Here is a 26,962-nt window from a genome sequence, read left to right as displayed (position 1 = left end):
ATTTTTTACACCGCAACATCCATTACAACGCACACCATTACAACGCATACCATTACAACGAATTCTTAAAAAATAACTTTACAACGCATTCCACTACAACGCATACTACATTTACAACGCATACCATTACAACGCATTATATTACATTGCATATAAGGTAAGTGTTGGATAGTGTAGGGGTTAAAATTACTATTCTAACTCCAGGGGGTGCAACAGTAGGGAACGTTTTGGATAGTGTAGGGGTTAAAATTACTATTCTAACTCCAGGGGGTGCGACAGTAGGGTAAGTGTTGGATGGTAATTTTTGCGTTGTAATAGTATGCGTTGTAATGACTGCGTTGTAATGGTATGCGTTGTAGTGGTGTGCGTTGTAGTGTAATGCGTTGTAATGACTGCGTTGTAAATGTATGCGTTGTAATGGATGATGCGTTGTAAACGTTTCGTTGTAATGGTAGTGCGTTGTAAAAATTGCGTTGTAAACGTTGTATACCCATATGGGTGTGTACCGCATGTCACTCTGCCACAATGTGCAGATGTTATTTATGATTCCAATTTGTTGTAAGTTTGCCCATCAAGGGACAATGATACTGTTTTGAGTTCCTGTGCATGCCATACAGCACAGGTTCTAGCTAACTAGTCAATGATCCAAGGGTCCTGCAGGCACTACACTACTTGATTTTCACACTTGGGGGCATATTATCAAGAACAGGCGCAAGATTTATCCCCGCTTTATCTGCAGGAAACTGCCACTGAAGCAGCGATAAAGGGCTTGCCAATATGCCCTTGAAAATTCCCATAGCAGCACAGGGTAAGGTCAGGTCGGGTCAAAAGTTTTTATAGAGCGCAACTCATCACCGCAAGGTCTCAAGGCCCTTGGCCAGAGAAAAACAGATGAAACAGTGCTGAAGATGTTCCAGGCAACGGCGAGCATCATATTGGGAATAGCCAGGTTTTAAGACTTGCACGGAAGAGTTTGTGTTCAGAGATGGATAACAGGTGAGGGGGCAGTTTATTACACAGCCAAGGGACAAGATAAGAAAAAGAGCGGTGGCCATTTCGAGAGGTACAAACACAAGGCTGGATCAGGAATTATTTATTGCTGGATCTTAGTGATCTATTTGGTGCATACCAGTTAAGCTTCGTTCTGAGGTAATTAGGACCAGAGTTATACAGAGGGCAGGCGTGAGACTCAGATTCATAAAGTGGCTTCTCTGGCAGACGGGAAGCCAATGGAGTATTTTGAAGGTAGGGGCGGAAGGGGTTCTAGGCGGAAGGTAGAGAGTTAGTCTGGCTGCCGCATTCTGCAGGGTTTGCAGTTTGGAAAGCAATTTTTCGTTTAGTCCAAAAAACAAAGATTTGCCATAATCGAGCCGGCTGATGACCAAACCCTGCACCAAAGGCTTCCTGGCTTCAATAGGAAGCCATTTGAATATCTTCCGGAGATTATGCATAATCCCGTAACAGATGCCGATTACTTGGCTGACATGATTTTTCATGGACAGGGCATGATCTATTGTTAGTTCTAGGTTGCGGATTGCAGGTTTGCGAGGGGGACAGGAGCGCAGTTACAGCGGCCACCATTTATGTGACCAAAATTCCTCGGCCTTGGCAAACAGAATGATGTCTGTTTCACTGCTGTTTAGTTGGAGTTTGTTGCTGCTCATCCAGTTACTTATATCAATCATGCTGTTTTTAAAGCGGAGACGTGTCAGAGTAGTCTGGGCCGCACGTACAAAGTAACTGGGTATCGTCAGCGTACGATATGGTTTCGAAGCCGTACGATTTAATGACGTTGGCCAGTAGGGTCAAGTATAGATTGAACAGCATAGGACTTATAATAGATCCTTAACACCTTACCCTGGCCAGCTATGGGATTTCTCAAGGGCATATTATCAAGCCCTTTATTGCCGGTTTAGCAGCTGTTTACTGCCGATGTAAGCAGCAATATTTTGTCGCACTCTTGATATCATAGCTCCCCGTTGTTAGTAGGGGTGTCCCAGTCTTGTTCCTGTGCATGTAGGCTGAGCTTACAATCAGTTGCCATTGACACCTGCACACAGCCACACTAGCACCCATGTAAATGAGTGCCAGTCTTGTCACTGACTACATGAACAGTACCCATTTGCAGGTAGACACACATGTCTGCAAATGTGCATTGTACAGAAGTAGCAGCAGTGTGTCACAGGATCAGATGAGGGTGGTGCTGGTCATGGAGGGGTAATGCCGCCCTACTAATGTGAATTGGACTAGTTGCACACACTCAGGATGCACAATGGTGACGTGTTATGACAGTCTCATTTTTCTTCAGATTTGTCAGTACATCACACCTGCCATACACTGTCATGTCACTATCCATAGCCTGTATTGAGAAACAAATGGCTTGACATTTATGTGGTCAGGTCACTTAGAGACGTTACAGAATGTCACTTTTGCCTTCCATGTTGTATGGGATTTGTGCAAATAATTGATAATTGGCAAATGACCCAGTGTCCTTGGGTGGGAATTAACATGTAACTTTTTTTCAGACTACATGACTCCTGAAGCGCTGCATGCGTACCAGGTGGCAAAGGACAGGTGGAAGCATGTACGACGTGTAAAGAAAGGGTACAGGGATATGGCCCGGAAGTACATGTCTGACAGGAAGGCAGGGAGGTGGCACTCTATGCCAGAGGCTTTTGTAGTGCAGGACAAACGCACCACCTCTAGCGCTGGTGCCAGTGCTGGACCAATTACTTTTGCAGAGGCATTGGTGAGACCCGCCATAAGGCCAGTTCAAATACCAACCAGTCCGGCGGCCATTCCAGGAAAATGCAGCCAGGGGGCGATTACAGGAACAAGCAGCCAGGGGCCGGTTCCAGCAGCAGGCAGCCAGGTCCCAGTGCCAGTTGCAACAAGTCAGGGGACAGGCCAAACCCAAACCAGCCATGATCTTGGCCCACCCACCACTCTGCCTCAAATTTCAGAGACACTGATATTGCTGTTGAAGGAAAAGCAACGTAACAATAACTTGCTCTTGGGTGTTAAGAACGAGTTGGTGATCCTAAACAGGCAGATCCATGAGATCCGTGATAAACTGGCTCTTCCCTGAACATTCCTTTGTTATCCCCCACGCCCCTCTTCTGCCTTCCCTCAATGTTCCTTTTACTTAGATGTGTAATTAGTGTTTTTTGTAATTAGATGTAGATTAGTTTTATATTAGGTATAGTTAGTTTTGTATTGTAACATATTTATAGGATAGGTTAAGATAGTGTTGGGGCTAAGTTTCTTTTACCTTTGGGTGGTGGGTTGATGTTCTTTTTTAGTTTGTGTAGTAGTGGATAGTTAGTTTTACATGTGTAATTTAGTTTAATATGTGTTTAGGTATTTTAGATATAGTGTTAGTTGTAGTGATTACTGTAGTTTTTGATACGTTATTTTTGTAAGAATAAATACAGTTGATTTTATTACTGCTTGCAATGATGTCAGGTAGGATGCAGAGTGTGGGTCTTGATACATTGTATGCTACTCAGGCCATCTGTGGAGTAATCCCTGTATGTGTGACTATGGATGCGACCTGTTACTCTGATGCATGTATAGTGTTAAGTAAACCATAGTTGTGGGATCTGTTGACTTGCATGGTTGTCAGATTACATAGGATTTGGAATGGCCTAGTCTATTGACATTTAATTTTTAAAGGACAACATATGAAGTGTGATGTGCAGAGTTGCACACCACAATGTTTCACATTAGAAATTGTACATAGGAACATGGCATTGTGATTGTCAAAGCCAGGGAAAGTGGATGAGTTTGGTGTGCGATAGTCAATGAATGGTATATTTTCTGCTAATCCATGAATGTGTCCTAGGTAAGTATTTGTGGACGTGGCAGGACAGTGGAGTGAGGTCTTCAGTGGAATGAGGTTAAACAGACTACTGAGGTAAGACAGGCCTTTGTACATGACTGTCTGTAATTTGCCGTTGATAGGCACACAAATGAGGCTAGGCTTACAGCATACACTGAATCTTGGATACAATTCTATGTGGGAACTCATCACACCTCTTGCCAATACTTTATTAGCATTTTTGTAGTGCAAGGCAGGGATGATTTTGTCATCAATCTGCGTAATGTGGCCACACATCTCATAGAACGTCCCGGACGCACATTGCATGAGATTGCTGGTGTTGTCTTAATCTTCTATTATTTTAATCACCACACACATTTGATTTGTGTGCACACAGACACATGCAACTGTGATAGAACATTGTGGATGCACTGTGTATGTTGATGTTCATGTGCACAATTAGGCATGGTGCCTCGGACATTGGCACACAGGTGACATTGGATACAAGTGCTTGAGTAGTCTGCAGGCAAGTGTGTATGTGTCAGGCTGGCAATGGTTGCACAAGCTTTGACACTACTCAGACACATGTGTGCAATGCTGCAGTTGTGCAGACGTTGGTGAAGGCATGCCTGATTGTGCGCAGGGGCATTGACATTTGCTGCATATACAAAATGTGGCATCCGAGTGATATGTGTAGTTGTGCATTCTATTTGTATGTGCATGGTGAGTTTGCAAGGGGTCAATTTTGTAAATGTTCTACATGTAACGTTGTTGTGCCACTGTGTGTTTTGCAAATGCACTCAGACCCTGCTTGCAGGCAGTTTGCTCCAACCGCCGCCACACGGCCACAGCTGCCTGGGGCCTGCTCCCTGTCGCACGCCTGTGTGGCTGACGTTTTCCGCTCCTTCACGCCGCTGCGTCCCTGCGCAGCCGCACCCAGCTCCCCATTGGATACCCCGCTCCCGCCTCCCAGCTGCTACTCCCTCCCTATCCCCCTTTTATGTAGGCCGCACAGCAGGTGGACAGCTGGTGTGTGGAAGGTGCATCAAAGGCAAGCCTGTCTGCGCCTGGACCGCACCCAGCGCCAGACAACTGGACCGCGCTAAGGTCACGAAACCTGCAATGATGCCAGCACCCTCCACACACTCAACCACATCAAGTACAACACAGCTTCCAAACCACCAAAAACGGACTCAGAGACCTTTCTCCTTCCAAACCTGCAGCTTCATCTGCAACAGTACCATCAAACCTCCTAGGACTGGACCCAAAAACGTACGCTGCATACTCCTGAACACTCATACAACACGCAAACATGCCGTATATCTCTGGGATCTGCTCGACACCTCCACCCTAGACGTGGCCCACCTGACTGTGACATGGGGGAACAACTCCTCTGTGCCCAACATCGCCATAGCCATCCCAGATGTCTACAAGATCACTCACAGGGATCACACCGACTGAACCGGAGGATTAATAGCCATCGTCCACAAGTCCACCCTCAAGATTGCCACCCACGCAGACAACATCCTCAACACCGCCAAACACCTACACTTCCGGATCCACATCGACCCCAACACCACCCTCAGAGGTACACTCTTCTACAGACCCCCCAGAGCCCAAAATCGTTTCAGCAACTCCATTGGAACCTCACCAGCACACACACACTCACCTCCATGGACTACATCCTCCTCGGGGACGTGAAATTCCACCTCGAAAACAACAACGACACAAAACCCACCACCCTGATCGACAATCTGGACAATCTCGGCCTCAGACAACTCGCCACCCCACCCAACCACAACGCTGGTCACACGCTGAACCCCATCTTCTCCACAGGCACCCACGTCACCTTCTACCATACCACTTAATTCCACTAGACTGACCACCACTGCATCCATTTCCCCTTCAAGGAACAAACCACGCAGCACCGCACCCAACAGCTACCTTGCCACTGCTGGAGCTAATTCACCCAAGAGCAGCTGATCTCCACACTCACCCAAAACCCACACACCGACTACAACAACCCAGACACTGCAGCCTGCCACCTCAGACAGTGGATCTACGACAGCGCCAAAACCTTTGCCCCACTGAGGAAAAGCTCCAACAACCACACCAGCAAGAGAGCCACCTGGTTCACCAACGAGCTCCAGAGCTCAAAACGTGCATGCCGGGAAATGGAGAAGATATGGCGCCACGAACACACTCCGGACAACCACGCAGCCCACAAGGACGTCATCTGCAAATATCACCACCTCATCTGATTAGCCAAGGGATCCTCCTTCAAAGAGCAGCTGGATGACACTGCACACAAGAGAAAGGAGCTGTTCAGCATCGTGAATGAACTCTACAAAACCAGCACCAACACCAACACCAACAACATACCTCCCTCACAAGAACTGTGCAACTCACTAGCCATCTTCTCCCAACGAAAATCGCTGACATCCATGACAGCTTCAACACGAGACATGCCCCAAAAATGCCAGATTATACCTCCCCTGTGATCACCACCAGCGCAAACCCCCTGACCTCTCGGTCCAACGTCAACAACGACAAGATCCACAAGGTCTTGTACTCCATCCACTCAGGCTCTCCGTCAGACCCGTGCTCACACCATGTATTATACAAAGCAGACGCTGCCATCACACCCCAACTACGGACCAACAACATTTCCAGTAAGCTGGATACACCTCAAAATCAACGCCCTCCTCAAGTTGCCCAAAGAGGACCCCAAGGACCTCAAGAAATTCCAGCCCATCTCCCAGCTCCCGTTCCCAGTGAAACTCACCCAGTACATCATCAACATGCAACAGGGCCGACACATGGGAGACAACAACATACTGGACCTATCCCAGTCCAGGATCCAACAAGACCACAGCACTGAGACAGCCCTCATCGCCGCCACAGATGACATCAGGCACCAACTGGAGAACGGCGAAACATCACCCCTCATAGTCCATGACCTGTCAGCCGCCTTTGACATGGTCTGCCATTACACTCTAAACACTTGCCTCCTATGAGCCAGAATCCAAGAGAAGACCCTTGACTGTAGCACGTCCTTCCTCTCCGGCAGGACCCAGAGCATTCACTGCCCGCACTTCAAATCCAAGGACACCTACATCCTTTGCGGCATCCCCCAGGGCTCATCCCTCAGCCCAACGCTGTTCAATGTCTACATGGCCCCACTCGCACAAGTGGCCCGCCAACACAACCTCAAATTCAACTCCTACGCTGAAGACACCCAGCTCATCCTCTAACTCACCAAGGACCCGCACCCCACATAACCGACCTCCACAAGAGAATGTAGGCCGTCGCCGACTGGATGAGGAACAGACGTCTGTAGCTGAACTCTGACAAGAAGGAGGTACTCATCCTCAGAGCCACCCTATCAGCCTGGGACTACTCCTGGTGTCCGACCACACTGGGAACAGCACTGACACCCACCAACCATTCACACAATCTAGGATTAATCCTCTACTCCTCCCTCTCCATGTCTACACAGGTCAACGCCGTCTTCTCCTCATGCTACAACACCCTCCGCATGCTCCACAGGATGTACAAGTGTATCTCAAGCTAAACAAGTAGAACGGTGACACAGGCCCTCGTCAGCAGCAGACTGGACTATGGCAACGCCCTCTATGCAGGAATCCGATACATACACCTACGGCATCTACAACGCATCCAAAACGCCTACACCCAACTGATCGTCCACGTCCCCTGCCACTGTCACATCACCCCCCACCTGAGACACCTACACTGGCTCCCTGTCGACAGGCGGATCACCTTGGGGCTCCTCACACACACACACACACAAAGCACTCCACAACACCGGACCTGCCTACCTGAACAGCTGAATCAGCTTCTACACCCTCACCCGCAAGCTCCGCTCCACCAGCCTCCCCCTCACCGCTGTCCCCCTCATCCAAAATACAACCTCCGGAAGCAGATCCTTCTCCTAGCTCGCCGCCATGACTTGGAACACCCTTCCTACACACCTATGGCAGACCCAAGACCTACTTGCCTTCAGGAGACTCCTCAAGGCCTGGCTCTTTGACAGTAGCGGCACCCCCTCCCCTCAGCACCTTGAGACCCCCACGGGTAAGTAGTGCGCTTTACAAGTAGTGTGATTGATTGATTGATTGGGATGCTCTGGCATTGTGATTTCACTATGTTTGCCTAGCTTTTCGGTGCACATTCGGGGTTCTGTCTGGCTTGCACAATGGTCCATGATATGACATGTGTTCACCAACATTGTATTGGCTTTTTCATGAGGGAGATGCTGCTTCTACAACACAACAGTGCTTGCTGATATGCACTATTGTATTCAAAAGGCAAAAGAGGATTCTGGTGTGCACCTGGCCTACTATTTACATTCAATTAATCATATTGGCATGCCTCTCCTCAGTGCTTTGTGAGCTGTTATTTCCGCTAATGCTTCGAATACACTGCAGTCATTCCTGTTACTGTGGCCCTATGGGGCATATTATCAACAAAGTGGGGAAGAGAGGCGGTAGCCATCTTGGCTTGACGGCTGTCTTCGCAAATTCAGAAACGCTAGCCTGCAGAATATTACCAAGGATATGGTGCAGCCTAGCGATTCACCCTGCCATGGTGGTAGTTTTTGCTACTTATCGCCAGCACAGGCAGCCTTGATCCAGAGTGCAAGGGTGTCTGTGAGCAGGGAGGTTGGTTTATGTTCAGGCAGGTGTTCCTTCATGCACATAAACAATGAGTAAATGCCAATTTGTAACGTACATGTGTGGTGCTTTATTCAGCACACATGTAAGTAACAAATGCACAATTTTTTGATGTTGTTTGTTTATGTACAGTAAGGGACACCTTCCAGGACATGAACAGGCCCTGGCATTTTGGTTTTTCCATGTGTGCTGCACGAGGCAGCACACATGGTAGAAATAAAAACTAGGGGATATGATGCATTTCTCCTCAATTCATCACCTTCAGGACCGGACCTGCCACCTACACAGCCCCTTTCAGGATGGGTTTCTTGTGATAGTGGCCCTATTATAATGGCAGCGTTAAAATAATGTACATGGCTTTGAGCACAGTTAATTGACTTAACGCTGCCTTGGTAATAGTAGCATGCACATATTGCCACGTTATCAGAAGAAAAGTGCCAATGACGCAGCACTGAGGCGCTCGATAATATGCCTCTGTGTGTTGTGTGATTTGCTGTTTGCGATTGGTGATATGTCCCTATGCCAACATGCAAAGAGGTATCCAGGACTTGTTGTACAGTTCATGAGGGTATGCAATACAATTACTTTCATAGTAGATGTGTGCCACTGTGCCCATCCGGCCCCTTCCCCCTGTCCCTGGTTGCCGCTCACCCTGGTGTTGTGGGTGTTCCAAATCAGCACTATTCTGGCCTGCGACTCCAACTACAGTCTCCTCGCTGATGACATGAGACACCTGCTCCTCCAGCTCGTCCAGCTCCTTCTGTGGAGCTGGTCTGCCACCTCCTCTTCCTCTTGGCCTTTCCTTGGGTCTCTGCCTGGTTTTTCTGGGTGTTGTTTCTGCCCTCTGCACTTGTCCCTGCTTGCTCACCATCATCTACAATGTTGGGCAGTTTTCATGGTAAATTTTTGGGCTTAGCTGGCGTTTTTCGGGTCGCTAACGCGTTTTATGTAAGCCTGAGGCCTATTGGTTTGCGATTTATCGCTGATTGGCCCAACGTCCTTTTTTTCACATTAGCGTGCATCGCGTTAGACTTTACGCTAAATGTATCGCCTACTTTTATCGCATTTCTTGTGAAATATCGCCGGCTAGCGACGTATTGATAATACGTCGCTGCAGCGGTGATAAATAGAGGCGATGCGCGGCGATAAAAAAAATTGCGCTAAATGAGTTTAGCGATAATTTTCGCCTCTTGTTGGTAATATCCCCCTATATTATTCTGCGAGTTGTGGTAGCTTTAGTCACATTATTAAACAAGAGTTCTGTAGTCATGAATGAAACATAAGCACATGTGCTGTGCCTGTGATTAAATTATAAAGTAATATTACGTGTTAGGTATGTATTAGGAAGTGTTTGTCAATGTGTTTTTTAACTTATGTGATCAGTTTGCATATGTATTGATGGTGAGATAGGGTTTTCCTGATTGCAGATGTATGATGAGACTTTTGAGTTTAATTAAAGATGCAGAGAACTATATATTTTTGGAAAGATGGCCTGAAGGTGTATATCTTTGATGAAATCACATATATTTTTACATGTTGAGCTATGTTCTTCAAAGCTGTTGAAAACTTCATGTATATAGGGAGGGTGGTGCATTTCTTTCAACATGCTCTGTTTAAAAATGAGGGAAGGGTATTAAGGAAGAACGTCTTTTGAGAGTTTGTGTGCTAGCTTTATTTGGCATGAAACTTTTCTTTGAGAAATTCTGAATATATGTTGTAAAGACCCAAGAAATATTTGCAAAATCATGTAGGTATGCCATTAGGAAAAGGTTTTTGGATTTCAAAAGCTGAGAATTGTGGTTTTCAGTTTTAGAAACTTATTGGTGCTTGTGGACACTAACCTGTCATGCACTGTTTGCATGTACTCTGAAGAATCAGAGAGCTTTATGCTGTTATACAGATTAATGTGCAGATTTTTATATGTAGTGTTTCTCAAAATATAAATCTGTCATATCTAAGTAGAAAAGTACTGAAACATTAAATCTACCAGTGACACAGTGGGAGAAAGGCACAACAATAGCTCTTATGTTATGTTTTTGGATTTAGAGTATTTTAAAATGTACTACAAAAGGCATAAAGTGGTCTTTTACCGCATATAAGTGAGAACTGAGATATGCTGCAGCTGTGTTGTTGGAGAGGGTGCTATAATATTAAAAAGAAAGTAATACATCAAGTTTTGTGTTTTGGTTAGGGATTGATACATTGAAGTAAGTGCTTGTAGTTATGTTGGTAAGTTAATTTGTAGTTTTAAAACTGCAACATAACATAAAACATACATATATATGTATACGGATGCATGAGCCTCTGAGTGGGTCTATAAGTGGCTGCATGACTGTCAGTGTGGGTCTGTAAGTAGGTGCTTGAATGTCTGTATGGGGCTGGGAATTAGTGCAGAAGAATATGAGTGGATCTGTGAGTGAGTGTGGGAGTATCTGAGAATGTATTTTAAAACATTTTCACCTATATTTCCAAATTTGTCCCTATGGTCGCGATGAATTTTTACTAAACAGATTCACAGCCCATAACTGGTAGAGTGATCTGCATAACAAAATCTTCCTTTCCTCCAAATTTGGTGTATTTTTGTCCAGTGCTTCGGGCTGCAGCTTCGACTAAAGGTCTGATAGTAATTACCATGGGAAATGCTCTTTTCTAACCCCTCCTTTTTCTCAGCCTCTACTTGATGGATTGCCCCGAATCTTACCATCCACAACAAGATTCACTGAGGCACTGTTTTGGGAAAAGTTTGTGAAGATTTGGCAAACAGCGCCAAAGATATAGGCAAGTCAAAAAATGCTTTTCCAATGGAAAAATGTTCCTAACAATAACTACCTACTGGCAACCACAAGTAGGTAGTGTGTATATATATATAGGCGGGACAAGGCTGGACTAACAAGGTGGGGCGTGATATTTGTATCAGTGAAAAGTGCCACCACCTGAAGCAGCTACACCTGTGGCGCTGACGAAGGCTAATCTGAAGCCGAAATGCATTCGCACTACAGCGGGTGTTACAGGAATCTACTACCTGCTTGAATAGAATAAACGCTGTTTCCACTTGTTCTCCTGTGTTGGCCTCTTCACTCTCGCCGTTGGCGGGGGTGATGGATCGAATCTATAAAAAAACACGTATTCCAGTACCGTGCAAAAAAAGGGACCCCCGTCTCACAAAGTTGGCTCTGACCTACTGGATGCTGCTTCGGTGGCGTTTTGGATTTACCTGGGGTACCGGGATATGTCAGAACCCACCTCCTAACCTGGGAGAAATTGTAGCGGTGTAAGAAGACTTTGTGGCTTCGCGTTGGGCAGGATAGCATTTCATCCTGTCCCCGCTTTGAAGGATACCAGACACGTGGAGGTTGAGACGGTAGGAGACAAGAGGGAACGGTTTGTTCTACGGCGGCAGAGTGTGGAAACTGTACTTTACCATCACAGCATTTTTCCCATCCCCACGCAACCATTACCAGAAATGATCATATGAACTGCATTCTGGGACTGGTAGTCGCGGTACATGATGCGACTTACCAAGGACAATTGCGATTGGTATTTGGACCAGAAGGGGCGGGACAAGGCTGGACTAACAAGGTGGGGCGTGATATTTGTATCAGTGAAAAGTGCCACCACCTGAAGCAGCTACACCCGTGGCGCTGACGAAGGCTAATCTGAAGCCGAAATGCATTCGCACTACAGCGGGTGTTACAGGAATCTACTACCTGCTTGAATGGAATAAACGCTGTTTCCACTTGTTCTCCTGTGTTGGCCTCTTCACTCTCGCCGTTGGAGGGGGTGATGGATCGAATATATATATATATATATATATATATATATTCACTGAAAAAACCATAGGTTATAGACCATATATAGTTAGGAATTAGCATTTAAAAAACCTTATTTTACTCACACAAAACCATTGAAATTCCATATATAGTTAGTTGCACTAACTATATATCGCGCACCCGCAATCCACTGCTGATCATGTCACATATTACATCATTCATGACATGGTCAGTGACAGCAGCAGTTTATTCACTAGGTGTATGAGTTCAAGAGTGCATGTGGAAACAGCTACATGGGCAGTTGACTGTGTGCATGAGTGTATTGATCAGTGAATGGATATCTCAATGCTACATGTCATAGTAAGTACATATGTAAAACACAGTACATGTGAGAGTTGGCATATATAAATAACTGTGCATGAGAGCCACTGAATGAGTGAGTGGTTGTATCGATCATTGTGAACTTGTATCAGGGATTGTATAAGAGAGTAAATATGTGTTAGTATATGTTTCAATAAGTAAGGTGTGTTTAACTGTATAGTTGAAGAAATGGAGGTGAGATTGTTTCTTTGCATGACTGACTGGGTGTGTGAGTAACTCCATGGATGAGTGGCAGTGTGTGAGTGTCTGTATACACTGAGTGTATCTAAGGTTATATTAGAGTCTGAAGAGGTTTATCGTATTAGCACAAGAATGATGTCAAATGAGATGTCATCAGTGATGTCATCAGTGATGTCATTTGAGATGTCATCAGTGATGTCATCAGTGATGTCACTGACCATGTCATGAATGATGTAATATGTGACATGATCAGCAGTGGATTGCGGGTGCGCGATATATAGTTAGTGCAACTAACTATATATGGAATTTCAATGGTTTTGTGTGAGTAAAATAAGGTTTTTTAAATGCTAATTCCTAACTATATATGGTCTATAACCTATGGTTTTTTCAGTGAATTTCAATGGTTTTTTAATAGCAAATATCATAAGCTGTTGAATGTCAAGTATGTGGTAAGTAAAAACATTTTCGTGTTTATGCACACTGATCTGCTTTGAATGCTGCCCCCACCCCTCATTTCTATTAGGAGTACTCTCTCTTTGCAGATAGTGAAGGGTAGTTAACGCAGGCCTTTGCCCCTGTTGTAATCCGTCGTGCCTGCTTCTCTCTCCATTTGATTGATTGTTCTCTTTGGTTCATTCTCTATTTACAAACAAGCACAGAGTCGCAATACTCTGTTTAGTCTTTGCAGATAGCGAAAAATCGTGTAAAAAAACAAAAGGAATCGAGCAAAATCAGTAGGCCACTAATGGGATCTCTTTTTGACCTCCCTAAAATAGAAACATTAGGAACAACCTGTTGATAATACCAATGTGTATGTACATAAGCGGCGTTCATTTGTGTTCACAGTACCCCTTGTTGATTGTTTGAATCGAGCATTGAATTGTTCGAAGTTGGTTCTCTTAAGAATCTTCTCTGCCTGCAAACGAGGAAGAATAGGAATATTCTCTCTCCCTTTGCAGATAGTGAAGGGTAGGTAACGCAAACCTTTAACACGTCGTGCCTATTTCGTTCCTCATTGATTGATTGTTTCCCCAAACATTGACTGTTTGGGAATTGGTTCTTTTTGGAGGTATTCCCTGTTTGCAAATATACGTAGGAAAATCTTTGCAAATAGTGAAAGGGTACGTAATGCGGACCTTTCTCCCCCGTTGTAATCTGTCATGCCTATCTACTCCCCACTGATTGATGCACCTGTTTCACCCGGACCATTTACTAGAGATACGTCATCTGGCCCGACCAGAGAGCACCCCTAGTGAAAAGGACATATGCAATAATAACGAAGTGATCACTGTATCCTGTTAACAGAAACTTTAGCATGAAACAACCTGGAAAGAAAAGAATAGGAAAACGAAAATCAGTAGGCCACTGATGAACATGAACTTTTATTAAACAACGAACAAAGAAACGATAACATAACGTAATGATAAAACCTATTAATGTCCTAGAAACAAGAAAACGTTAAAATATGCCAGTGGTGAGAGACCAGAAAAACAGTAAGAGAAACCAAATCACCCCTCGCTGTCCCACCGCCTGCCACGCCAAAAAAATCGATAGACTAGGGAAAATGCAAGTCAGTAGAACATCCGCCCCCACTCTGGAAACTTCCAAGGTGGGGCAGGGTTGCGGCTACGCCCAGCCGGGAGCAGCCCATATAAGGCGGGTCCTGCTGCCACGCCTCGGCCAGGAGATCCTAACGTAGGGTGTAGCCGGAGGAGAGGCCGAGGCCAGAGGGACCCGGCCAGGGGATTGCCTTTACAACGCTGAAGAGTTGCAGGGGGGGGAATATCTCCTCGACCCTCCCCTCTCTCTCCCAGTCCGGCCGCGGTGGCCCTTGACAGTTTCAGGTAGTCCCGCCACATGCTCTTCCGGTCCGGCCACCAACGGTCGGGGGGCCGAGGCCGACGGGATCCGGCTGCAGCCGATAAACCAAGGAACCCGTTCATGGGGCCAGAGCCAGGGGCGTCCGGCCGACATCCACCGGAAGCACGGCCCGAAGACGGACGGGACACTTCTTCTTTCTTGAATAATGGCTGCGACAACACTGGGGGGGGATGTCTTGCACATGCCTCCGACCCCCCCCCCCTCGTCCTCATCGCCTGGTCCGGCCATAACAAATCTCAAGCGAGACGCCGTGGGGTGCACTGGGAGGGAGAGACGGTGCGAACAGGCCTCTCCCGCCTCCCCAGGTGGAGGCTTCCCAGCTGCACCCTCAGCGCTCCAGGCGCCCGGAAAAGGGTTCTTCCACTGTGGCCATGCTGCAACGTCTCGCCCGGCAGGGTGGAGCCCGTCCGCTCATTTGACCCCGCGATCGCCAGTAGCTACCGAACTCTCAAAATGGCGGTCGACCTGGCAAGAGCGGGCCCAGCATAAAGAAATGGCCCGGTCACTGGTTGACTCCACCACCATAGTCCTCCACGACCTTGAAGATTCTAGAGGAGCCGCGGGAGTCTCCGACCCCCGATGGGGAATGACTGCCATGATCGCCCGTGGAGTGACGAAACTGTGTCCGCGGGACGTCGGCGCTCCCATGCTGGCGCCAGCCTCACTTTGAATTACTAGAATCCTGCAGACCTCAGTTCCGGTGAAAGCACAGTGTGACCCGGTAGGAAAAATTGTTGCACCCCCTCCCCTTTTTGACTGATAGTTCAAACCACCGATCCTTTCCTTTGCCCTTTTAACGGAACTTTGGACTGCCTCCCCCTCTTTTACATTTTCTAGAGAAAACAAAACATTAACCACTACATTAGCATAGCAGTTGACACCAGAACTGTTTTCAAATTGAAAACCAACAACATCTTCAACAGAATCCTTGTTGTTTCTGCTGTGACCCTGCTACAGCACAGGCATTGTCCCCAGCAGTAATTCTGCAATGCCGGTAAGAATAGCTGTGGTGCCTACTGGACTCACTCACCCCCGCGGCGCCCCACGCCGTTATTTGCTGGGCGGCAACTTACTAGACATCACTTTCGTGCCATCTAGATTTCAGCGCGTTCTGCTGCCTTGGAACTATTCGCACAACAGACTGCTACTGACGACCCACCCCCAGGCAACATCTTCTGAATTTTCATAATTTGAAAGAACTAGTAACATGTCCTCATCAGGAATTCAAAAGAAATTGCCACGGTCTCTTCGTTGTTTAAATGTTTTTACTGTTTTTGTTTTGTTGTATATATTTATATGTTATTAAAGTTTTATATTCCTACTACTTTGTTGGAGTGCTATATATTTTTAATGTGACACATAATTGTAAAAACTTTGATGTACAAAGAGTCATTCCTGGAATCTTCCGCTTCAGGCTCGGTCCCCTCCCCAATCACAATACAGGATGGTTTTCAGATAGTAGGAACACGTGTGTTGTGACGGATCTCATCGGGTGTGGGCCTTGATCTACTATAACTCCTTTGAAGAGGGGTGATTCTTTACAGCTGGAGCCATAAACTACATCTGCAGGGCTAGCTGATAGCCTGGACAATCGGACACAGAGGAAGAGGAGTGTCAGAGGGTGCGGTAGTGAATAGGGCGAAAGGGAGGTGTCGGGCGGGCACAGAGTGTGATTCTCAGGGAAGAGCAGCGCAGATGGGGGAGGTTTATTGCCGATGCATAAGACAGAGAGCGGGGGTGACCAGTGCCTGGGGAAGATGCTTGCGAGGGTGGGGAGCCATGCTACGAATCGACAGCGTGCAGAGAGTGGGTCTGGTCAAGGCATCTAAAATGGCTGCCGTGCACGACAAAAGTGTGGCATTTCAAAAAAGGCAAGATGGCGCAGACAATGTTTTTCAACACTTCCTCATTTCCTTCGAATCGAACGTTAACAGACGTTGGTGCATATTACCAAAGTTAAGCGATATTTATCGCTAACGATGCTTACCAACGAATTTTTTACCGCTAAGCATCGTCAGAAATTATCGAAGATAAACCTTGCTATTATCAAGGTTTATCGCAAATGCGATAATAAACGGCCGCAATGCATGAATATCGCTATAAAGTCAGCGATATTCATGCATTACCGAGCTAATGCTCTTAGCCATGTTATCCACCTCCCATTGGATAACATGGCTAAGAACTGCTCAGGGCAGGTGTTACTTTTTGGAGATATTCGCACTTAGCGCGAATATCTCCAAAAGTTGGTAATAGGAGATAGATATCTTGCATGTTGTAATGCAAATTATTGTGGTATATGGAACTCATACCATAATCTCTCAGGAAAGCAGAAACTGATCCTTTTGGGACCGCCTGAAAAGGCCTAGGGGGTGAGGGGTACTCTACTTTGCCCCCTTTTCACGTTCCGAACTATTTTATTTTACTCTCTTCTGTAATTACACAAAATAGCAGCGATAAGATGCATCGGAGACACACAGTGAGAGAAAGGAGGCCGGAGATGAAGAAGAGATGTCAAATACACATTGGAGATAATATAGTGGCAGAAGGGAAGTAAATATGAGTAAACTTACCATGTAACATAAAAATGTTGCACTCTATACTATAAGTCTCATTTTATACTACAATCACTTCGCTACAACCTCATAAATTAAAAATAAAAATGAATAATGTCTCAAACAATTTTTGATTTCTAAATATAAATTTATTCTTCAGAATTTTCTAAATTTGAAAGAACTAGTAACATGTCCTCATCAGCAATTTCCTCATGAAAAGTCTGCAATGATGATTCTTGTAACTCTATGGTCTCCAAACATTCGATAAATTCGCCATCAACAGATTGATCAAAAAAATCATTCAAGTCATCTCCTCCTTGTGACAATATTTCATTATTGGTGCTGTCAATTTCAATCAATGTAGTGGAATCATTCAAGTCATCTCCTCCTTGTGACAATATTTCATTATTGGTGCTGTCAATTTCAATCAATGTAGTGGAATCATTCAAGTCATCTCCTCGTGACAATATTTCATTATTGGTGCTCTCAATTTCAATCAATGTAGTGGAATCATTCAAGTCATCTCCTCCTTGTGACAATATTTCATTATTGGTGCTGTCCATTTCAATCAATCTAATGGAATCATACAAGTCATCTCCTCCTTGTGACAATATTTCATTATTGGTGCTCTCAATTTCAATCAATGTAGTGGAATCATTCAAGTCATCTCCTCCTTGTGACAATATTTCATTATTGGTGCTGTCCATTTCAATCAATCTAATGGAATCATACAAGTCATCTCCTCCTTGTGACAATATTTCATTATTGGTGCTCTCAATTTCAATCAATGTAGTGGACAATTCAAAAGAAATTGCCACGGTCTCTTCATTGTGAGCCATTTTATTTTGAAATTGCTTGCTGTAAATTGCAGAAAAAAATAATCACTTTCATTTATCGTTTTTAGTAATACATAATATAAAACTAACTTTATCAAGTATTTAGTATAACAGAAGGACTGCAAATAAATAACAGAAAACATTTTTCAAATTATCTTCAAGTGTACAACATAGTTCCCCTTACAAAGAAATTGCCACGGTCTCTTCATTGTGAGCCATTTTATTTTGAAATTGCTTGCTGTAAATTGCAGAAAAAAATAATCACTTTCATTTATCGTTTTTAGTAATACATAATATAAAACTAACTTTATCAAGTATTTAGTATAACAGAAGGACTGCAAATAAATAACAGAATTTTTTTTTCAAATTATCTTCAAGTGTACAACATAGTTCCCCTTACAAATTAACAACTCACCTTTTTAAAAGTAGGAGAAGTGTTAGTACTGTGTAAATCAAACACCAGAAATTCACCACCAAAAATTCCTCACAAATGTACCTCAGACAGTAGTATCACAAAATGGCTGTGGTTTCCTCTCATTTGACATATATACATAACCAATTAACTTTCATCACACACAAATACAAAACCAAAGTAACATTTTAATTGGTTCTAAATTTCAACACTTTCAAATGTGTTTTCCCCATGCAATTTTCCATAGGACATTTACATACGTCTACAGCCTGAATGGCTGAACGGAATTACACCAAACTTGGCAAAATGGTACATCAAACCTAAGAGGTCAGGAAGGATCTACTATGCCCCCTTATGGTCATTTCCCCCTTCGCTTTGGCCTCCTCTTGTCTCTCGATCCTACCGAGAGACAAGATGGCGGCCGCTACGGACTGTTTGGAATGTTGACAGACGCCGGAGAACCAATCAGCTTCGCAAAGCTCCGTAACGCGAAAAGTACGCGAAGCGGAGCGCTGTCACAGATATATATCTTTTTTTGAACGTTAATTTCTCAAAATCCACTGGAGCACATATATTGAGACGTAGCAAAGGCACATCGGGCTACCAGTCCCTAATATTTTGCCAAGTTTCGTGCAAATCCATTCAGCCGTTCGATTATTGACATTTAGATACGTCTACAGCCTGAATGGCTGAACGGAATTACACCAAACTTGGCAAAATGGTACATCAAACCTAAGAGGTCAGGGAGGATCTACTATGCCCCCTTATCGTCATTTGCCCCTTCCCTTTCGCCTCCTCTTGTCTCTCGATCCTACCGAGAGACAAGATGGCGGCCGCTACGGACTGTTTGGAATGTTGACAGACGCCGGAGAACCAATCAGCTTCGCTTCACAAAGCTCCGTTGCGCGAAAAGTACGCGAACTGGAGCGCTGCCCGGTCCGCTGTTATAGATATATATCTTTTTTTAAACGTTAATTTCCCAAAATCCACTGGAGCACATATATTGAGACCTACAAAAGGCACATCGGGCTACCAGTCCCTACAATTTTGCCAAGTTTCGTGCAAATCCATTCAGCCGTTCGGGCTAAAAGTGAGGCCAACCGCCCTATGGAAAACTCAATGTTAAAAACACGTTTTGGGACCCCCCTTTTTTCTCGACCCCCCCTGGACGAACCCCCCCCCAATTTTCAGGGGCTGCTCAGAAACAAAATGTGCCATTTTCCTGAAAATTTCAGCCAATTCCGTCCACAAACGCCAAAGTTATTAGACATAGAATTTTCAAAAAACCCATAGAGAAAAAATCCTAACTATATATACCTACTGGCGACCGCCAGTAGGTAATATATATATATATATATATATATATATATATATATATATATATATATATATATATATATATATATATATATATATATATATATATCATGAATATTACCCTGTACCTGCACAATAATGTCCATAAGGAGCAACACAGACTTTGCCATTCTGCATTTCAAGATGTTAAAGCAGGCTCACTGCCTATCAGAACCGACCTGCCTTCCACTCCTTATGAGGCATTGAAGACATAACAAAGCCTTTAGAAATCGAGATACGGGTCAGGTGGGTAGAGCTCACAGAGTTCTACTCTGTGGATTTCCACTGAGTTATTCAAAATCTCAGTGAGATTCCGTGGAGTTCTGCCCGAGGCAGAGTGCCAGTGTCACCCAGTCCTCTCTTGCCACCCACTGCCTATGAACTATATGGGGGAGGGAAGGGAGTTACCAAGTGCGAAAAAAGCCCTGTGCAGCTCCTCCTCTTCAAATAATAGGTTCATTAATAGTACACAGTGAACAATGAAGACAGCGTCCATTCACACAAACAATAAAGAGAGCAACAGATCCTATTTTCATCACACCATTGAAGCTGGTAGAACCGGGCAGCAGGAGCGTAGGAACCTTTGCTTGAACACAGAACAGCTTCAGCATGGATGCCAGCTTGTCCTACAGGGCTGCATGACTCGAAAATGTGAGAAGCCAATACAAATAAGATGAGAGAGAAAGCACCTCAAAAACGTCAGACCTCCATTTCTCAAAGTGGGAGATCTGCGAGGGCCGAGTATGGAAAAATCTGCCAGCAGCAGGCCTCCTCAAAAAGTAGCTGCTGCGCTATTGCAGGAGGGTAGAAGTATAGAGTCAGACATCTGTGGTCTGTTCCTTCTGCACACAGCTCAGAGCTGGCACTACAATGGGAGCTACAAGAGTGGTCGGCGCTCCAGAGATTCGGGGAAGGAAGCGCTCACACTTTATGACCCCGAACAGGCTTTGTTTTTCCAAAACTTCCCATGTATCACTTCAGCAGCCACTTCACAATGCGGAGTGTGACAATAAAACTTTTTAAAAAGCCCCTTTTGAGGTTGGAGCCTCTCCCACTGTTTGTGGGTGAGGATTTAACACCTCATTTACTCAGTCCATCACTGAAGACCTTTTTTCTAATGGACTCTGCTCAGTGCCAGCTGAAGAATTACTTAAGTAATCTTATACTGTGCATACCTTTTACAAATGCATTGTAGTGCTTTAAAAAAGAAAACAGAACAATGTATAAGAATAACAAGTTATTCCAATCACACACACAGTTAGAAAATGTGAACATGTCACGGGTTGCTCAGTGATAGAAATAAACTGAACCATCTTTTCATCTGGGACTTGTGACAGCTATTATGCTGTTGCTGTGCATGCATGCTGTGTCTGCAAATGTGTGCACCTCTGCTCTGTTTCCCCAAGGGCAGGAGACCTTCAAAACTCCAAGGGGCGATCTATGTTCCTTGCAAGACACATTTCACCTACAAAAGTGCTTGGACCAGTCAGGATCTCCAGCATTTGCTAAATCAAGAGAAAGAAGGCCACAGATATCAAAGATTTGCCTCAAATCACACCAATTGATCCAGCGGAGACGCCGAAATCAGAACCAAGTACACCTCTTTTCTGAACAGCCGCACATAAACACTTGACCAACTCTCTTCCCATGACACTTTCCCCAAAGAATCACCTTTCTCATTGCGCCACTGCAATGCAGGCTGATTTTTTCAAAGTCAGAACCCGTTTGTTAAAGGAATGGGATTTCTTTGCACTTACCTTGCTCAGCGTCTCCTTGCGGAAAGAGGAGCAGTCACAGTGCCCTTCTCTGCTGTGGGATCCGTCCAGCCCCTTCCTCTGAAGCTGAATGAATGGGGGGTTAAAGGTAAAGCCCCGCTTCCAGATATATCTACCTCTGTCTCTCTCCCTCAGGTGGGTCCCGTCTGTCGCCCCCGCCACTTCCAGCAGTCTCTTTGTGTCTAGGGCAGCAGAGGCTGAGTCATCTATCCCTGCCTTAACTGCGGCCTGTGCTCCCTTACATCCTGTGGCCCCCCTTAGCCCTCAACCGCCCTCTCCCTGAAGCGAGACGGGTTTGGCCAATCCTACAGTTAGGAGGGAAGGCCTAGTGTGGCCTTGCAATGCCCTCTCACCACCACACTCCACGCCCATCCCTCCTCCTCCCAACCACATTCAGTCCCAGCCATTCAAGTGTGCATATACCATGCCAGCATTTGAAATGATAATTTGAATGTGTGAGCGTACTGGTAAATTGAACTCCGCCGCAGTTGGAGGAGATTTTTTGCCAAACTCCAACCTCCAAACGGAGGATACAGTGCCAAAACTCTGTGAACTCCGCCAGCAGAGTGGATTTTGCTTGCATAGTGTAACATATGCAGGGCTTCATTGCTGTGACTACAAAATGTGCATCACATGTGAATACCTTTTACATATGAAAAGTGAAACAGTGAGACCAGAGGGTCTCTGGTCTCATCCCTGGACTGGCACACCCATGTTTGTCTTATAAAAGTAAGACTTCCAAACATAAATTTCTTTAGAGTGTCTTTATATATTGTGCTTCATATATTTTCTCACTCAAGTATTCCAAGCTTAGATATTATATATTTTTCATTACATTTCATACATTGATTTTTCCACTCAGGCAATATCTTTACAGGGAATCCAATGCATTTCGGGACTTCTGAAGAACACCGCACGAAACGCTACCCGATTCCATCAAAATGCAGAACTGACACAGCATTGAAGATAGGCATTGTCTATTCCCTGACGAAGGGCATGTGTTGAAATGCCCGAAATGCATTGGATTCCCTGTAAAGATATTGCCTGAGTGGAAAAATCAATGTATGAAATGTAATGAAAAATATATGATATCTAAGCTTGGAATACTTGAGTGAGAAAATATATGAAGCACAATATATAAAGACACTCTAAAGAAATGTATGTTTGGAAGTCTTACTTTTATAAGACAAACATGGGTGTGCCAGTCCAGGGATGAGACCAGAGACCCTCTGGTCTCACTGTTTCACTTGTATCTCCGGACGCCGTTGGGCACTCGACGCCACCTGGCTGAGCACCTTCAAACCAATCGAACATATACCATACTTGAAAAACCTTCCTACGAAACTAGGCAGTGCATCTATCCTAACTCTATTTACCTTTTACATATACCATCAGAAACTAGTTCCATTATGAGAAGGACCTATGGGATAAGACAGCATCCTACATGTCGATCAACATGCATTATTTATGTGACTCAGTGCCAACTCCAAAGCTGTAAAAAACAATATATAGGCCAAAAGTGAGTGACCTCCGTACAAGATTCAGGAAAATTGGCAATAATTAATAAGTAACTTGACCAGCCCGTAGCAAATTATTTTAACCTTGTGCATCAGATTTGAAGATTTTCTCTGTGGAACGCCTGTGATGAAGGAGTAGAATCACTCCGAAACGCGTAGGACGTTGTGTCTGAAATAAACTTGCACCTGAGAATAGTGGCCACGGCTCCTGTGTGATTCTTTTCCGTGATTGAAGGGGAGAATACGCCGGTTCAGCGTGTTTATGTTAAGGGGGTGGCTACCCCTGCCGTGAGCCCGCCGACACAGAGGCTTGGGATCAGCCAAATTCCGTGTTGATATATATATAAATATATATATATATATATATATAGATATATATATATATATATATATATATTACCTACTGGCGGTCGCCAGTAGGTAGTTATAGTTAGGACCTAGCTAACTTAGGAAATCCGCAACATTCTATTGGGAATAACTTTGACGCCGGTGGAGGAATTTGCATGTAATTTTCCAAAATTTTGGCCAGCTCCGCTCCGCTTCTGCCCTGGAAGTTTCGGGGGGATTCGTCATGTGGGGGCCGAGAAAAAAGGGGGTCCCAAAACGTGTTTTCCCCATGTTAATTTCCATAGGACGAATAGACAAGGCTACAGCCCGAACCACTGAATGGAATTACACCAAACTTTGCAAAATTGTAGGGACTGGTACGCAGAAGTGCCTTTTCTATATTTGGTGAAAATTGCTCCAGTGGTTTTTACGAAAATTAACTTTAAAAAAATGTATATATCTATATGCGCGCTTCGAGCGCTTACAGGTACGCGTACCGGGGAGCGCACCCGGCGCGCCACGGGAGTGCGCGAGCGGAAAGCTGATTGGCTCTCGGGTGTCTGTCAACATTCTAAACAGTCCGGAAAATCCACCATCTTGTGTCTCGGTAGAATCGAGACAGAAGAGGAGAAAAAATAAAGGGGGAAATTATTAAAAGGGGGCAGGGTAGATACCCCCTGACCTCCTAGGTTTTCTGAGGGGGGGCCTAGAAGGGCCCTGAAGGGCAAAAAACCTTTTTATTTTTTTTTATTTTCGCGGGGTAAGCGCTGGGTGCGTTCCCATGTACGCTTCCAGGTACGCATACCCTGAGAGCACCACGGGGAAAAACAGTGAAAAAAATTACAGTGAAATAAGAATTTAGAGTGCTTAGAGGTAGGGTAGCTCTGAAAAGAGCTGTTGTGTTATGTGGTTGATTTAAGTACCTACAAGTAGGTACCGATGCAGAGTCTAAAATTCAAGAGGAAGACTCTATTCCCCTCATCTGTAAAATGTACACCATCTCTTCTATAGATGCCTTGCATGTTGTAACGCAAGTTGTTGTGGTATATGGAACCCATACCATAGTCTCTGAGGAAAGCAGAAACAGATTTATTCACATGTTTCCTTGCTTTCTCAATCTGTGGACAAAATTGGTTGGACCAGTTCCATTTTTGCCTTTGATATATATTAGAATATACCAAGGCAGTTTTTGGAAAAAGTGACATCAATTGTCCAAAGATGTCCTTTAAAAGCATTTCCAGACCTACCCCAGTCAAAGTGCCCAGGTCATTTCCACCACAGTTCACAATTATGAGGTCAGGGTGTGGTAGATGCATAAAGGATTTTCAAGTTCAAGAAGTCTTTATTCGATTAGTTCATCATAAAAGACATAAAATACAATGTACATATAAAAAAGTTAAAACAAGTATTAAATCATTGACAAGCTAATCAGCTTCTTGTACAAATATACAAAACTTTACATAGGGACTCGTGTACAACCATACATCAACTGGTTACTGGAAACTAGGCAGTCACCATTTGGTTATTTTTGATGAACCTGCTTCTAAGCACCCAGGCCCACCCGAGGAATTTAGCAACCCCCACAACAATAAGGGGATCCAGGTTGGTTTTTAGCAATCTAGTTGCTTCCATAGCCAATCTGGTTCCCAACTGCCTACATACTGGTATTAGCCATCTGGCTCTGGGGGCAGAGTATAAAGGGCACACATACAAAAAATGATTCAGGCTTTCCCCAATACCTTGGCAATTAGGACAAAAACCCGACCTTTCTGATCCCCATTTTATAGTGAACTCCCCTATGGGAAGTGAACCGCATCTAAATTGGAAAAATAGTTTGCGGTCCAAGGGTTTAGTTATAGTGTCCCAGTACCCCTCTAACTTGGGTGTGTCCTTATGTACAATGAACAGTCCAGTGAGACTGCTCGAGTTCGTTTCCATATACATATTGTGGGTCACCCTATCCCAATAACATTTTTTAAGATCCTTTTTGGAGGGGAAATTGGCTAACTCAGGCGAGGACCACAGATCGCCATAACCCAAAGCTAATAAATTAGTCTTAAGGTCTCTAAACCATCCAATATTTGAAGCACCAGAGCTGTTCTTAACCTCCAAGCATGCTTCTGCATAATGATGGAGTTCTGGCGTCGTCCACAGACGGCGCCAGAATGTTAGAGGACGGAGTCTTGCTTGGTCCACCACCGAGTGACACCCTAGGTCGTAAAGAAGGGGGGTTATTGGAGTCGACTGTGGCAGACCTGTGGACAATCTTAGAAACTTGTTTTGGGCATGTTTTAGTGGATCCAAATTACTACCACCCCATAGTTCCGCACCATACAGAATTGCTGAAAGAACCTTACCACCATAGATCTTAATAAGCGGAGACATTGGCCTCGTAAATGACCCTTTATGTTCTTTAATCAGAGCTCCGCCCAGCTGTTGATGTTTCATGGTCATGAGCTCAATCTGGTGGGTCCAACTCAAGGTGTCGCTGAAAGTGACACCTAGGTAGGTGAAATGCTTAGTTTGTTCCAGGGGGGTATCCCCCATGGAAACCCTGGCATTTATTTGTTTACCCCCCCTTAAAACCATAAATTTGGTTTTGGAGACGTTCACCTCCAGCTCATGATCGCTGCAGAAACTCTCGAACCTTGACAGTGCGTTCTGCAGACCCTGTCTGGTTCGTGAGATCAGGAGAGTATCATCAGCGAACATGAGCAGGGGGATTCTCATGCCAGCCAAACTTGGGGCATCCGTGGGAAAGTTGTCATAGTACTTGGTGACTCTATTAATATAAAGAGAAAACAAGGTGGGTGCCAAAACACAACCTTGCCTGACACCTTTGGCCACTGGAAAATTCTCTGTCACCTCACCCGGTTTACCCCATCGCACAAATGCAAATGTCTGTGCGTGAAGGTTCGCTATAAGACGCACCAAGATGGGAGGCATGCCCATATCTAATAGGCAATTCCAAAGCCCGGCCCTCGGGACAAGGTCGAACGCAGACCGAAGGTCCACGAAGGCCGCATATAGGTTGCCTTTGCCCAGGGTGACCAACTTCCAATACAGGAGCATGAAACGAAACGCCTGATCCAGGGTACTCACATGGGATCTGAACCCAGCTTGGAGAGGAGTAAGAATGTTATATTCCTCTATCCAAGCCTGGACCCTTGACAGGACAAGACGGGTTATGATCTTCTGGACTGCGTCAATTAGACTGATCGACCGGTAGTTCGAAGGAACCGACCGATCACCCTTCTTAAAAATAGGAAGTATTTCGGCGCCTGCCCAAGAGTCAGGAACCCTGGCGCCCATAACCAGCGCATTTACCAAGTGCACTAGGTACGGTACCCATAAATCTTGATCTTGTTGAAATAGGTCCGCTGGGATACAGTCCGGACCGGGCGCTTTGCCCCTGGGGATGGCATTCAGGACTGATTCCACTTCTTTGGCCGAGAACACAA

This window comes from Lissotriton helveticus, chromosome 6 (assembly GCF_964261635.1).
Source record: "Lissotriton helveticus chromosome 6, aLisHel1.1, whole genome shotgun sequence".
Lineage (NCBI taxonomy): Eukaryota > Metazoa > Chordata > Amphibia > Caudata > Salamandridae > Lissotriton > Lissotriton helveticus.
This window is presented reverse-complemented; position numbering follows the sequence as displayed.